The following is a 15,409-nucleotide window of genomic DNA, read 5'->3' as shown; positions in this document are numbered from 1 at the left end:
GTTTCCGCCGCTATACCTCCATTTTGTTTGTCCGTCTGCCCGTCGTCGTAAGTCTTGTCCGGTCCGAGTGTCCTTGCCGTCTGTGCCATTTTCGTGCTTCTAAAGCCACAAAAGTTTCCCCCGTGCAGCAGAAAGCTGCTGGGGGGGAGTTAGAAACGTGATTTTCAGAGACTGCTCTCGTTTCCCCGTCGATTTAATGTCTTTTTCGTCCGCTCCGCCGCCGCCACGCCAACCCGGAAGTTATCAGAGTGGTATGGCCGTAAGCCATTGAGCCGGCACCGTGCCGCTCTTTTATATATAATTCGGCCTCCGCGCTTCTTCTTTCTGCGATCAGCTTATTTCACCAGTTTCTGCGTTTATGACCAGCTACGTGACATCTTATTGCGTTTGCTGTGGAAAGAGTCAAGTGTTAAGTTTAAGAATAAGACTAAAACATAAGAGGTGGCCATTGAGTAGCTTGTAGTGATCTTTGACCAAAATGTATGTCTGGTTTTTCCTATACGTTTGCTTTGTGGATTATAGTTGGGGCGGGGGGATAAAAGGCTTACAGCACCTGGTATTCCCAGGCGGTCTCCCATCCAAGTACTAACCAGGCCCGACCCTGCTTGGCTTCCGAGATCGGACGAGATCGGGCGTTATCAGAGTGGTATGGCCGTAAGCCGTTGAGCCGGCACCGTGCCGCTCTTTTATATATAATTCGGCCTCCGCGCTTCTTCTTTCTGCTATCAGCTTATTTCACCAGTTTCTGCGTTTATGACCAGCTACGTGACATCTTATTGCGTTTGCTGTGGAAAGAGTCAAGTGTTAAGTGTAAGAATATGTCACGTATCAGGAAAGAACCCAAAAGCAGACGGGACAACCAGGTAAGGGAAGAAATCAATCTTTATGGAAGTAACCGATCTCAGGGGTAGAGTAGGAGTTCGCTCAGTGGCTGGTAGACAGGCGGGCAGGCAGAAGTCCATGAAAGGCGACGTTCCAGCGCAGACTGGTTCACAGTGGAGGCTTTTTAAGGGTGATGGCGATCGCTTTGATGTCAAGGGAGAGCGGCGATTCCTTTGATGGCCAACTGGTGTACCGCGGTGAAGGGGGGGGGGGTCAGCAGGTGTCAAGGGCGATCGCTTTGATGTCAAGGGCGAGAGACTGTGACAGAATAAGACTAAAACATAAGAGGTGGCCATTGAGTAGCTTGTAGTGATCTTTGACCAAAATGTATGTCTGGCTTTTCCTATACGTTTGCTTTGTGGATCATAGTTGGGGCGGGGGGATAAAAGGCTTACAGCACCTGGTATTCCCAGGCGGTCTCCCATCCAAGTACTAACCAGGCCCGACCCTGCTTGGCTTCCGAGATCGGACGAGATCGGGCGTTATCAGAGTGGTATGGCCGTAAGCCATTGAGCCGGCACCGTGCCGCTCTTTTATATATAATTCGGCCTCCGCGCTTCTTCTTTCTGCGATCAGCTTATTTCACCAGTTTCTGCGTTTATGACCAGCTACGTGACATCTTATTGCGTTTGCTGTGGAAAGAGTCAAGTGTTAAGTTTAAGAATAAGACTAAAACATAAGAGGTGGCCATTGAGTAGCTTGTAGTGATCTTTGACCAAAATGTATGTCTGGTTTTTCCTATACGTTTGCTTTGTGGATTATAGTTGGGGCGGGGGGATAAAAGGCTTACAGCACCTGGTATTCCCAGGCGGTCTCCCATCCAAGTACTAACCAGGCCCGACCCTGCTTGGCTTCCGAGATCGGACGAGATCGGGCGTTATTTTTTTTTTTGTCTTTTATTATGAAAATATATTTTTGGGAACAAAAATACATTTTTGATTGCATGTATTGTCCATCAATTCCACATTGTTACATTTGTTTTACACTTTGTTTCGCTTACACAAGATAGTATCCGTCTCTCTTTATACATAAAATAAAGCCATGCTTTCCAAATCATCAACTTAAATCAGCGCTTTGGAATCAGAACAGAAAATGAAACAAATCAGCCCTTTTGAACAAACCTTAGACTGTGTTTTTAAAAGAAAGTGACATTAAAACACCACTTTGAGATTTTAAATGACACACATTCCACATTAAACAGAATGATCCCATCCTCCCCTTAACTTCAATAAAACATAACAGAGAAAGTTAAAAGAAAACCGTAACGCGTCTTTAACTTTGTTTATATTTACACTTCCAATAATCATCATTTTCCGTTCACATCATTTCAGACTTTTTCCCTCCCCTCCCTCCCTCCCTCCCTCCCTCACCAGTTCCACACAATCTCCCCCCTCCTGTTGAGGGAGAGGAGATGGCTGTCTCTGATGAAGAGCCGGGTGAAGTCCGCATCGCCGTGCGTCAGTCTGTAATGTGTTTGTTTTTTGACCATGTTTTTGAAAATGTTCCAAACCGGGATGATTCTGCGTTCAAAGTGCGCAATGTTCCGACGTGATTTGACGGCCCACCGGGCGTGACTTAAGAGCAATTTGCACAGCGCTGCGTTCTTCACCCTGCTCTTCTCCCACACTCCAAACACAAAGAATACATCCCACGAATCCCCGCTGTCCCAAATTAATCCCAGTTTGTTGACTAAGCACTTTTTCAGGGTTTCAAAGAAGCTCGCCAGCTCCGAGCAGTGGCGGTACATGTGCAATAGTGTTTCAGGCAGCAGGCCACAGACGTCGCACTCCCTGCCGACCCCCTTGTCAAATTGGTGCAGAATAACGTTAGTGAACACTTTGTTGTGTCGGATTTTGTAGTCGTTGTCTTCTGCCTCAATGCTGTTCCCTCTCACCCTCCATTGTCCCCAGATTTGTCCCACATTCAAATTGGGCATAACTTTGCCCCAGAACGGCAGAGAGGTCGGACGTTGCGACGCCTGTGCCAGAAACTTTCCATAGATCTGTTTGCTTGTCAATCTGTGTATACTCCTCCACTCTCCTCCTTGCTCCACCAACATGGCTGGGAGCTCCCCCTCTCTGTTCTGTACCACTCTCCGCTCTATGGTTGTCCGCCATTCTTTTGGGATGCTTTCCTTTAAGTCGTTATAATAGCTTGTTGTCTCCGTAATTTTGGCCTCATAGTTTATCTCCTTTATACTGTCATATATGGCTTGGGGGGGGAGAAAACCCGGCATCAGTTCATACATGACGTCCTTCAACTGGACCAAACCTGCTGTTAACATGTCATTATTACATAGAAGCTTACCTGTCTTTTGAATTTTCTTATTTAGAAAGATTGGCATTTCTCTGATGACGTTTACCGAGTCACATGCATAGTCTATATGCTTTAGAAATTCCGCTTGAGCGGACAGGACTTCTCTATAGAAACCTGGAAGCCCCGCCATCATCGGTCGCTTTAGTTGCATCAGCAGCACAAAATCGCCTATGTGAAATACCTTGTTTATGAAGTAAGCCATCAGGCTTTTCCAGCCGTGGGCTGTGGAGTCACACAGATATTTTTGCACAGTTTTGATCCTGAACGCCCTTTTTTTGCTTTCTATATCTACTAATTGAAGTCCTCCCTCTCTGTACTTACTTATTAATGTTTTTCGTGCTATTTTACTTACTTTTGCCCTCCACAAAAAATTGGTTATAATTTCATTTATTCTGTTTAATACCCATAAGGGTAGTTCTATAACTGCTAATGTATAGTTTAGTTTTGACAATATTAAGTTGTTTAGAACCACTACTCTACCTTTGAGTTTTAGGTCTCTCAGTTTCCAATAATTTAGACATTTTTCTATTTTACTAATAATTTCCGTCCATGACAGATCACGAGCTGCCACTACATCTTTACCGATGTAGGTACCTAGAATTTTTATATGCTTGCTTTGTATTTTAAAAGGTGTGGTCTCCTGCTGAGGCTCAGCCATGTTAATGAACATGATTTCTGACTTACCTACATTTATGCGGGAGCCAGAGGCTCGACCGTACATGTTTATTACTGCCATTGCTCTCTCTATGCTTGCCATGTCCTTTACTGTTAGGGTGGTGTCATCAGCAAATTGCTGGACGACACAGGATCCTCCCCCTGGTAACTCAATACCTCTAATACCCTTGTCTTGTTTTAATAGAATTCCTAGTGGCTCTGCTATTATTGTGTACAGGATTGAGGATAGTGGACAGCCTTGTCTGACCGACCTTTCCAGAGGAAACGCATCAGTGGTTGCACCGTTGCATTTGACCTTACCTGTAGCTTTGCTATATAATAATTTTACCCAAGTTAGAAATCTGTCTCCAAAACCTACCTTCTCCAGTACATTAAACATAAATTGATGCTCTACTCGGTCAAAGGCTTTATTGAAGTCAATGGCCAGAAGGACACCTGCTTGATCTGTCTCTTTTAAATACTCCACCACATCTCTTATGGTGCGTACTGTGTCAGTGACTTCTCTCCCTGGCACACTATAAGCCTGGGTGGCTTCTATTATTGTATGTAATATTTGTTTGACTCTGTTTGCCAATATTTTCATTAGTATTTTGTAGTCATTGTTCAACAGAGTAATGGGCCTATAATTTGTTAGTTTATTCTTCTCCCCTTTCTTAAAAATTAAAGTGATCAAGCCTAGAGTCATTGACTCCGGTACCTTCTGTTCTTTTTCCATTGTTTTATACAATTTCAGTAGTGTTGGTTTGAGCGTGTTGCAGAAAGCTTTATAGAAGTTTGCCGTCAACCCATCACTACCTGGGCTTTTATTTGACATCATTTGATTTATTGCACACTCTATATCTTCCTCAGTTATTTCCTGTTCACACGCTGATTTATCCTCATCATTTAATTTAGCAGTCATCTCTTCCAATATGTCATTTGTAGCTTGTATGTCTGAACTCTCAGTTTTAAACAAGTCACTATAAAAAGTTTGTACTGTTTCCAGAATGTCTACGAAATTGGTCACTACTTTACCTTCTTTATTTTTGATTTCTTGCAAATAACACTGATTTTGTTTCCTTTTTTCCAAGTTGAGGAAAAAAGCTGTACTTTTCTCCCCTTCTACTGCATATTGAGCACGGCTCCTCACTATAGCACCTTCACATTTTATCCTTTCAATTTCATTTATTTCATTTTGAATATTCACAAGCCTTTCAACATTGACAACCGGTTGTGCATTTAATTTAGCAATTGTATTTCTTAATGATCTTTCTTTTTCTCTAGTTTTAAAGTTCAATCTTTTCGCAAACTGAATACTTTTTTGTTTAATTCTCACTTTTAATTTCTCCCACCCCTCTATGATATTTTCCCCAAACTCAGGCTGTGAACATTCAAATGAGATCACTTTAGAGATGCATTCAACATAATCCCTTCTGTTCAGCAGGCTAGCATTAAGGTGCCACACGCCTCCCCCCCTCCCCCTCCTTTTACCCCCCATTCCCACACGCAGGATGGCATGATCACTAATGAAATTTAAACAATAGCGCACAGTATCGAAAAGGTCGATCTGCGGTTTCTTGACTAAACAAAAATCAATCCGACTTTGCCGTACAGTGTCCATTTGTGGCTGTACTCTCGAGTACTCTCGTGTTATGGGATTTCTGGTTCTCCATAAATCACAGAAATTATTCTTGGCCATAAACAGATTCAGGGCCGCTCTAGAACAGTCGTGTTTATAGCTACCGTTATCGCTAATGTCAAGCCTGCTCATCTTGACATTGAAATCCCCAACTATGATGTCACAGTCTTTAGCTATGATATTCAATTCTCGAAAGAAAGAAGACCTGTCCCCCTCGTGGTTGGGCGCATAAATGTTCAGTAATTTGTAGACAGTGTCTTCAAAAACAAAGCCCACTTTAACCCACCTCCCCCCAATGTCTTTGTCTATTAGAGTGGCATCAGCCTCAATGTGGCTACTCACCATGATGCTTACTCCTCGTGCCCGCTGAGTCCCATGGCTTGAAAAGTAGGATCCAGGCCACCTTTTCTTGCACTGAGTTTCACAGTCAGTGTCCCAGTGGGTTTCTTGGAGACAGATTATTTCTGCATCACACATTTTTACGACTTTAGTGAACTTGTCCATGTCACGTAGTCCACGTACGTTGAATGATGCTATTTTGACCATGGTGAGTGGGAAAGACAGAGAAAAATAATCCCCAAACAAAAAACATGATGCACACCCTTTTCAGTCCATTATTATTTACCCCTCTTAGTCTTGCCCTTTCTGCTTGTTCCCTCTTCCCTCCCCTTACTAACTCCATCCCATTCCGAAGCCTTAGGGTTCGGCTGTCGTCTCTCACTCCCCTGCCCGTGTAGAGGCCCTCTCTGCCCCGGCTGCCCGCAAGGCAAGGACGCAAGGCTGGCCGAACTGCCCTCCCTCTGGTTGCTGCGGCTCCTGTCCCCTGATGTTGTTACAGCCTGACCCCTCAGCGACCCGTGCGCCAGAGTGGAGACGCTCGTCGGCATCCTCCCCACCCTCTCAGAGGCCGCAGTCAAACCGCCGCTTCCTCTTTTCTCCTCCTCCTCCTCTTCCTCCTCGACCTCGCTCTCCTCCTCCATCTCATGGCGTGCAGCTGACTGGGGCCCCTCTGCTTCGCCATCAGTCGCAATGCCATCAGGATGATTTCCTGTCTCCGTCTCTTCTGCCCCGTCCTCCACTCCCTCGCCGGTGTCCCTCTCTGTCTCCTCTTTGGGATCTGCTCCAGGCATGGCTGCGCATTCTCGTGCGTAGTGTCCGATCTCCCCGCACTTGAAGCACTTGAACTCCGGGCACTCCCGTAGGATGTGTCCGGGCTGGAGGCACAGCCTGCAAACTTTAGATTGATTATCGTGCAGCACTCTGAAGTATTCAATCCCTTCCAGCGTCTCAAATTTGGTGCTGTAAGGTAAAGAGGAGACATTTTCATTGAAACGGACTTTGAGGAATCTCGTCCCGTCAAAAACGTCCGTCCCGGCCCACTTCCTCCGCTTGATAGGAGACACCGGCTCCACGCCCCACTGCTTCAGTTTAGTAACAATTTGATTGTCTGTGACATACAGGGGAAGGTTCAAAAAGGAGACGATCCTGGTGTCCCTCGTAACTTCCGATGCCACCACTCTGGAGTTTCTAATCTTGAAGCCGTCCAGCAGTCTTGTTTTCCCTTTCGGGTTACTCATCGTGAGCTCCCATCGCTTGTCGCTTTTCGACCTGCAGCCCAATACTCTCCCACACGTGTTGTCAACCGCACGCAGAAGCTCCATCATGGAGATTTTGTCTTCTCCCTCCACGTCCACATTAACCACCAGGTCTCTATCCATCTCTCTCCCTTCCCCCTCCCTCCCCGCCGCTTCCGCTGCGACCGCCGTCTCTTTCACCAACCCCATTGCTGTGGCCCCTCCACCTCGTCTCTCTTTTCGTTTCTCCGCTCGACTCTCCACCACCACAAATTCTCCTCTCTCCCCCTTCTCCATCACGCTTTCTGCCTCAGTCGGATTCGCGTCCTGCTGGGGCTTCTTTGTTTCCGCCGCTATACCTCCATTTTGTTTGTCCGTCTGCCCGTCGTCGTAAGTCTTGTCCGGTCCGAGTGTCCTTGCCGTCTGTGCCATTTTCGTGCTTCTAAAGCCACAAAAGTTTCCCCCGTGCAGCAGAAAGCTGCTGGGGGGGAGTTAGAAACGTGATTTTCAGAGACTGCTCTCGTTTCCCCGTCGATTTAATGTCTTTTTCGTCCGCTCCGCCGCCACCACGCCAACCCGGAAGTTATCAGAGTGGTATGGCCGTAAGCCATTGAGCCGGCACCGTGCCGCTCTTTTATATATAATTCGGCCTCCGCGCTTCTTCTTTCTGCGATCAGCTTATTTCACCAGTTTCTGCGTTTATGACCAGCTACGTGACATCTTATTGCGTTTGCTGTGGAAAGAGTCAAGTGTTAAGTTTAAGAATAAGACTAAAACATAAGAGGTGGCCATTGAGTAGCTTGTAGTGATCTTTGACCAAAATGTATGTCTGGCTTTTCCTATACGTTTGCTTTGTGGATTATAGTTGGGGCGGGGGGATAAAAGGCTTACAGCACCTGGTATTCCCAGGCGGTCTCCCATCCAAGTACTAACCAGGCCCGACCCTGCTTGGCTTCCGAGATCGGACGAGATCGGGCGTTATCAGAGTGGTATGGCCGTAAGCCGTTGAGCCGGCACCGTGCCGCTCTTTTATATATAATTCGGCCTCCGCGCTTCTTCTTTCTGCTATCAGCTTATTTCACCAGTTTCTGCGTTTATGACCAGCTACGTGACATCTTATTGCGTTTGCTGTGGAAAGAGTCAAGTGTTAAGTGTAAGAATATGTCACGTATCAGGAAAGAACCCAAAAGCAGACGGGACAACCAGGTAAGGGAAGAAATCAATCTTTATGGAAGTAACCGATCTCAGGGGTAGAGTAGGAGTTCGCTCAGTGGCTGGTAGGCAGGCGGGCAGGCAGAAGTCCATGAAAGGCGACGTTCCAGCGCAGACTGGTTCACAGTGGAGGCTTTTTAAGGGTGATGGCGATCGCTTTGATGTCAACGGAGAGCGGCGATTCCTTTGATGGCCAACTGGTGTACCGCGGTGAAGGGGGGGGGGGTCAGCAGGTGTCAAGGGCGATCGCTTTGATGTCAAGGGCGAGAGACTGTGACAGAATAAGACTAAAACATAAGAGGTGGCCATTGAGTAGCTTGTAGTGATCTTTGACCAAAATGTATGTCTGGTTTTTCCTATACGTTTGCTTTGTGGATTATAGTTGGGGCGGGGGGATAAAAGGCTTACAGCACCTGGTATTCCCAGGCGGTCTCCCATCCAAGTACTAACCAGGCCCGACCCTGCTTGGCTTCCGAGATCGGACGAGATCGGGCGTTATCTTTTTTTTTTTGTCTTTTATTATGAAAATATATTTTTGGGAACAAAAATACATTTTTGATTGCATGTATTGTCCATCAATTCCACATTGTTACATTTGTTTTACACTTTGTTTCGCTTACACAAGATAGTATCCGTCTCTCTTTATACATAAAATAAAGCCATGCTTTCCAAATCATCAACTTAAATCAGCGCTTTGGAATCAGAACAGAAAATGAAACAAATCAGCCCTTTGAACAAACCTTAGACTGTGTTTTTAAAAGAAAGTGACATTAAAACACCACTTTGAGATTTTAAATGACACACATTCCACATTAAACAGAATGATCCCATCCTCCCCTTAACTTCAATAAAACATAACAGAGAAAGTTAAAAGAAAACCGTAACGCGTCTTTAACTCTGTTTATATTTACACTTCCAATAATCATCATTTTCCGTTCACATCATTTCAGACTTTTTCCTCCCCTCCCTCCCTCCCTCCCTCACCAGTTCCACACAATCTCCCCCCTCCTGTTGAGGGAGAGGAGATGGCTGTCTCTGATGAAGAGCCGGGTGAAGTCCGCATCGCCGTGCGTCAGTCTGTAATGTGTTTGTTTTTTGACCATGTTTTTGAAAATGTTCCAAACCGGGATGATTCTGCGTTCAAAGTGCGCAATGTTCCGACGTGATTTGACGGCCCACCGGGCGTGACTTAAGAGGAATTTGCACAGCGCTGCGTTCTTCACCCTGCTCTTCTCCCACACTCCAAACACAAAGAATACATCCCACGAATCCCCGCTGTCCCAAATTAATCCCAGTTTGTTGACTAAGCACTTTTTCAGGGTTTCAAAGAAGCTCGCCAGCTCCGAGCAGTGGCGGTACATGTGCAATAGTGTTTCAGGCAGCAGGCCACAGACGTCGCACTCCCTGCCGACCCCCTTGTCAAATTGGTGCAGAATAACGTTAGTGAACACTTTGTTGTGTCGGATTTTGTAGTCGTTGTCTTCTGCCTCAATGCTGTTCCCTCTCACCCTCCATTGTCCCCAGATTTGTCCCACATTCAAATTGGGCATAACTTTGCCCCAGAACGGCAGAGAGGTCGGACGTTGCGACGCCTGTGCCAGAAACTTTCCATAGATCTGTTTGCTTGTCAACCTGTGTATACTCCTCCACTCTCCTCCTTGCTCCACCAACATGGCTGGGAGCTTCCCCTCTCTGTTCTGTACCACTCTCCGCTCTATGGTTGTCCGCCATTCTTTTGGGATGCTTTCCTTTAAGTCGTTATAATAGCTTGTTGTCTCCGTAATTTTGGCCTCATAGTTTATCTCCTTTATACTGTCATATATGGCTTGGGGGGGGAGAAAACCCGGCATCAGTTCATACATGACGTCCTTCAACTGGACCAAACCTGCTCTTAACATGTCATTATTACATAGAAGCTTACCTGTCTTTTGAATTTTCTTATTTAGAAAGATTGGCATTTCTCTGATGACGTTTACCGAGTCACATGCATAGTCTATATGCTTTAGAAATTCCGCGTGAGCGGACAGGACTTCTCTATAGAAACCTGGAAGCCCCGCCATCATCGGTCGCTTTAGTTGCATCAGCAGCACAAAATCGCCTATGTGAAATACCTTGTTTATGAAGTAAGCCATCAGGCTTTTCCAGCCGTGGGCTGTGGAGTCACACAGATATTTTTGCACAGTTTTGATCCTGAACGCCCTTTTTTTGCTTTCTATATCTACTAATTGAAGTCCTCCCTCTCTGTACTTACTTATTAATGTTTTTCGTGCTATTTTACTTACTTTTGCCCTCCACAAAAAATTGGTTATAATTTCATTTATTCTGTTTAATACCCATAAGGGTAGTTCTATAACTGCTAATGTATAGTTTAGTTTTGACAATATTAAGTTGTTTAGAACCACTACTCTACCTTTGAGTTTTAGGTCTCTCAGTTTCCAATAATTTAGACATTTTTCTATTTTACTAATAATTTCCGTCCATGACAGATCACGAGCTGCCACTACATCTTTACCGATGTAGGTACCTAGAATTTTTATATGCTTGCTTTGTATTTTAAAAGGTGTGGTCTCCTGCTGAGGCTCAGCCATGTTAATGAACATGATTTCTGACTTACCTACATTTATGCGGGAGCCAGAGGCTCGACCGTACATGTTTATTACTGCCATTGCTCTCTCTATGCTTGCCATGTCCTTTACTGTTAGGGTGGTGTCATCAGCAAATTGCTGGACGACACAGGATCCTCCCCCTGGTAACTCAATACCTCTAATACCCTTGTCTTGTTTTAATAGAATTCCTAGTGGCTCTGCTATTATTGTGTACAGGATTGAGGATAGTGGACAGCCTTGTCTGACCGACCTTTCCAGAGGAAACGCATCAGTGGTTGCACCGTTGCATTTGACCTTACCTGTAGCTTTGCTATATAATAATTTTACCCAAGTTAGAAATCTGTCTCCAAAACCTACCTTCTCCAGTACATTAAACATAAATTGATGCTCTACTCGGTCAAAGGCTTTATTGAAGTCAATGGCCAGAAGGACACCTGCTTGATCTGTCTCTTTTAAATACTCCACCACATCTCTTATGGTGCGTACTGTGTCAGTGACTTCTCTCCCTGGCACACTATAAGCCTGGGTGGCTTCTATTATTGTATGTAATATTTGTTTGACTCTGTTTGCCAATATTTTCATTAGTATTTTGTAGTCATTGTTCAACAGAGTAATGGGCCTATAATTTGTTAGTTTATTCTTCTCCCCTTTCTTAAAAATTAAAGTGATCAAGCCTAGAGTCATTGACTCCGGTACCTTCTGTTCTTTTTCCATTGTTTTATACAATTTCAGTAGTGTTGGTTTGAGCGTGTTGCAGAAAGCTTTATAGAAGTTTGCCGTCAACCCATCACTACCTGGGCTTTTATTTGACATCATTTGATTTATTGCACACTCTATATCTTCCTCAGTTATTTCCTGTTCACACGCTGATTTATCCTCATCATTTAATTTAGCAGTCATCTCTTCCAATATGTCATTTGTAGCTTGTATGTCTGAACTCTCAGTTTTAAACAAGTCACTATAAAAAGTTTGTACTGTTTCCAGAATGTCTACGAAATTGGTCACTACTTTACCTTCTTTATTTTTGATTTCTTGCAAATAACACTGATTTTGTTTCCTTTTTTCCAAGTTGAGGAAAAAAGCTGTACTTTTCTCCCCTTCTACTGCATATTGAGCACGGCTCCTCACTATAGCACCTTCACATTTTATCCTTTCAATTTCATTTATTTCATTTTGAATATTCACAAGCCTTTCAACATTGACAACCGGTTGTGCATTTAATTTAGCAATTGTATTTCTTAATGATCTTTCTTTTTCTCTAGTTTTAAAGTTCAATCTTTTCGCAAACTGAATACTTTTTTGTTTAATTCTCACTTTTAATTTCTCCCACCCCTCTATGATATTTTCCCCAAACTCAGGCTGTGAACATTCAAATGAGATCAATTTAGAGATGCATTCAACATAATCCCTTCTGTTCAGCAGGCTAGCATTAAGGTGCCACACGCCTCCCCCCCTCCCCCTCCTTTTACCCCCCATTCCCACACGCAGGATGGCATGATCACTAATGAAATTTAAACAATAGCGCACAGTATCGAAAAGGTCGATCTGCGGTTTCTTGACTAAACAAAAATCAATCCGACTTTGCCGTACAGTGTCCATTTGTGGCTGTACTCTCGAGTACTCTCGTGTTATGGGATTTCTGGTTCTCCATAAATCACAGAAATTATTCTTGGCCATAAACAGATTCAGGGCCGCTCTAGAACAGTCGTGTTTATAGCTACCGTTATCGCTAATGTCAAGCCTGCTCATCTTGACATTGAAATCCCCAACTATGATGTCACAGTCTTTAGCTATGATATTCAATTCTCGAAAGAAAGAAGACCTGTCCCCCTCGTGGTTGGGCGCATAAATGTTCAGTAATTTGTAGACAGTGTCTTCAAAAACAAAGCCCACTTTAACCCACCTCCCCCCAATGTCTTTGTCTATTAGAGTGGCATCAGCCTCAATGTGGCTACTCACCATGATGCTTACTCCTCGTGCCCGCTGAGTCCCATGGCTTGAAAAGTAGGATCCAGGCCACCTTTTCTTGCACTGAGTTTCACAGTCAGTGTCCCAGTGGGTTTCTTGGAGACAGATTATTTCTGCATCACACATTTTTACGACTTTAGTGAACTTGTCCATGTCACGTAGTCCACGTACGTTGAATGATGCTATTTTGACCATGGTGAGTGGGAAAGACAGAGAAAAATAATCCCCAAACAAAAAACATGATGCACACCCTTTTCAGTCCATTATTATTTACCCCTCTTAGTCTTGCCCTTTCTGCTTGTTCCCTCTTCCCTCCCCTTACTAACTCCATCCCATTCCGAAGCCTTAGGGTTCGGCTGTCGTCTCTCACTCCCCTGCCCGTGTAGAGGCCCTCTCTGCCCCGGCTGCCCGCAAGGCAAGGACGCAAGGCTGGCCGAACTGCCCTCCCTCTGGTTGCTGCGGCTCCTGTCCCCTGATGTTGTTACAGCCTGACCCCTCAGCGACCCGTGCGCCAGAGTGGAGACGCTCGTCGGCATCCTCCCCACCCTCTCAGAGGCCGCAGTCAAACCGCCGCTTCCTCTTTTCTCCTCCTCCTCCTCTTCCTCCTCGACCTCGCTCTCCTCCTCCATCTCATGGCGTGCAGCTGACTGGGGCCCCTCTGCTTCGCCATCAGTCGCAATGCCATCAGGATGATTTCCTGTCTCCGTCTCTTCTGCCCCGTCCTCCACTCCCTCGCCGGTGTCCCTCTCTGTCTCCTCTTTGGGATCTGCTCCAGGCATGGCTGCGCATTCTCGTGCGTAGTGTCCGATCTCCCCGCACTTGAAGCACTTGAACTCCGGGCACTCCCGTAGGATGTGTCCGGGCTGGAGGCACAGCCTGCAAACTTTAGATTGATTATCGTGCAGCACTCTGAAGTATTCAATCCCTTCCAGCGTCTCAAATTTGGTGCTGTAAGGTAAAGAGGAGACATTTTCATTGAAACGGACTTTGAGGAATCTCGTCCCGTCAAAAACGTCCGTCCCGGCCCACTTCCTCCGCTTGATAGGAGACACCGGCTCCACGCCCCACTGCTTCAGTTTAGTAACAATTTGATTGTCTGTGACATACAGGGGAAGGTTCAAAAAGGAGACGATCCTGGTGTCCCTCGTAACTTCCGATGCCACCACTCTGGAGTTTCCAATCTTGAAGCCGTCCAGCAGTCTTGTTTTCCCTTTCGGGTTACTCATCGTGAGCTCCCATCGCTTGTCGCTTTTCGACCTGCAGCCCAATACTCTCCCACACGTGTTGTCAACCGCACGCAGAAGCTCCATCATGGAGATTTTGTCTTCTCCCTCCACGTCCACATTAACCACCAGGTCTCTGTCCATCTCTCTCCCTTCCCCCTCCCTCCCCGCCGCTTCCGCTGCGACCGCCGTCTCTTTCACCAACCCCATTGCTGTGGCCCCTCCACCTCGTCTCTCTTTTCGTTTCTCCGCTCGACTCTCCACCACCACAAATTCTCCTCTCTCCCCCTTCTCCATCACGCTTTCTGCCTCAGTCGGATTCGCGTCCTGCTGGGGCTTCTTTGTTTCCGCCGCTATACCTCCATTTTGTTTGTCCGTCTGCCCGTCGTCGTAAGTCTTGTCCGGTCCGAGTGTCCTTGCCGTCTGTGCCATTTTCGTGCTTCTAAAGCCACAAAAGTTTCCCCCGTGCAGCAGAAAGCTGCTGGGGGGAGTTAGAAACGTGATTTTCAGAGACTGCTCTCGTTTCCCCGTCGATTTAATGTCTTTTTCGTCCGCTCCGCCGCCACCACGCCAACCCGGAAGTTATCAGAGTGGTATGGCCGTAAGCCGTTGAGCCGGCACCGTGCCGCTCTTTTATATATAATTCGGCCTCCGCGCTTCTTCTTTCTGCTATCAGCTTATTTCACCAGTTTCTGCGTTTATGACCAGCTACGTGACATCTTATTGCGTTTGCTGTGGAAAGAGTCAAGTGTTAAGTGTAAGAATATGTCACGTATCAGGAAAGAACCCAAAAGCAGACGGGACAACCAGGTAAGGGAAGAAATCAATCTTTATGGAAGTAACCGATCTCAGGGGTAGAGTAGGAGTTCGCTCAGTGGCTGGTAGGCAGGCGGGCAGGCAGAAGTCCATGAAAGGCGACGTTCCAGCGCAGACTGGTTCACAGTGGAGGCTTTTTAAGGGTGATGGCGATCGCTTTGATGTCAAGGGAGAGCGGCGATTCCTTTGATGGCCAACTGGTGTACCGCGGTGAAGGGGGGGGGGTCAGCAGGTGTCAAGGGCGATCGCTTTGATGTCAAGGGCGAGAGACTGTGACAGAATAAGACTAAAACATAAGAGGTGGCCATTGAGTAGCTTGTAGTGATCTTTGACCAAAATGTATGTCTGGCTTTTCCTATACGTTTGCTTTGTGGATCATAGTTGGGGCGGGGGGATAAAAGGCTTACAGCACCTGGTATTCCCAGGCGGTCTCCCATCCAAGTACTAACCAGGCCCGACCGTGCTTGGCTTCCGAGATCGGACGAGATCGGGCGTTATCAGAGTGGTATGGCCGTAAGC

General features: G+C 46.0%; 4 non-coding genes across 4 annotated transcripts; all 4 read right to left on the bottom strand.

The window, feature by feature from the left end:
- Positions 1-541: 541 nt before the first annotated feature.
- On the bottom strand, positions 542-660 carry LOC130132998 (5S ribosomal RNA). Its single transcript, XR_008813219.1, has one exon. It is a non-coding gene; the product is annotated as a 5S ribosomal RNA (ribosomal RNA).
- Positions 661-1,270: 610 nt separating this feature from the next.
- On the bottom strand, positions 1,271-1,389 carry LOC130132997 (5S ribosomal RNA). The gene has a single exon (XR_008813218.1). It is a non-coding gene; the product is annotated as a 5S ribosomal RNA (ribosomal RNA).
- Positions 1,390-7,949: 6,560 nt separating this feature from the next.
- LOC130132996 (5S ribosomal RNA) lies at positions 7,950-8,068 on the bottom strand. The gene has a single exon (XR_008813217.1). It is a non-coding gene; the product is annotated as a 5S ribosomal RNA (ribosomal RNA).
- Positions 8,069-15,290: 7,222 nt separating this feature from the next.
- On the bottom strand, positions 15,291-15,409 carry LOC130133004 (5S ribosomal RNA). Its single transcript, XR_008813224.1, has one exon. It is a non-coding gene; the product is annotated as a 5S ribosomal RNA (ribosomal RNA).

The sequence above is a fragment of the Lampris incognitus genome, unplaced genomic scaffold (assembly GCF_029633865.1).
Source record: "Lampris incognitus isolate fLamInc1 unplaced genomic scaffold, fLamInc1.hap2 scaffold_210, whole genome shotgun sequence".
Taxonomy (NCBI): domain Eukaryota; kingdom Metazoa; phylum Chordata; class Actinopteri; order Lampriformes; family Lampridae; genus Lampris; species Lampris incognitus.
Note: the sequence above shows the minus strand (reverse complement) of the source record. Positions and strands in the feature narration are given on the sequence as shown.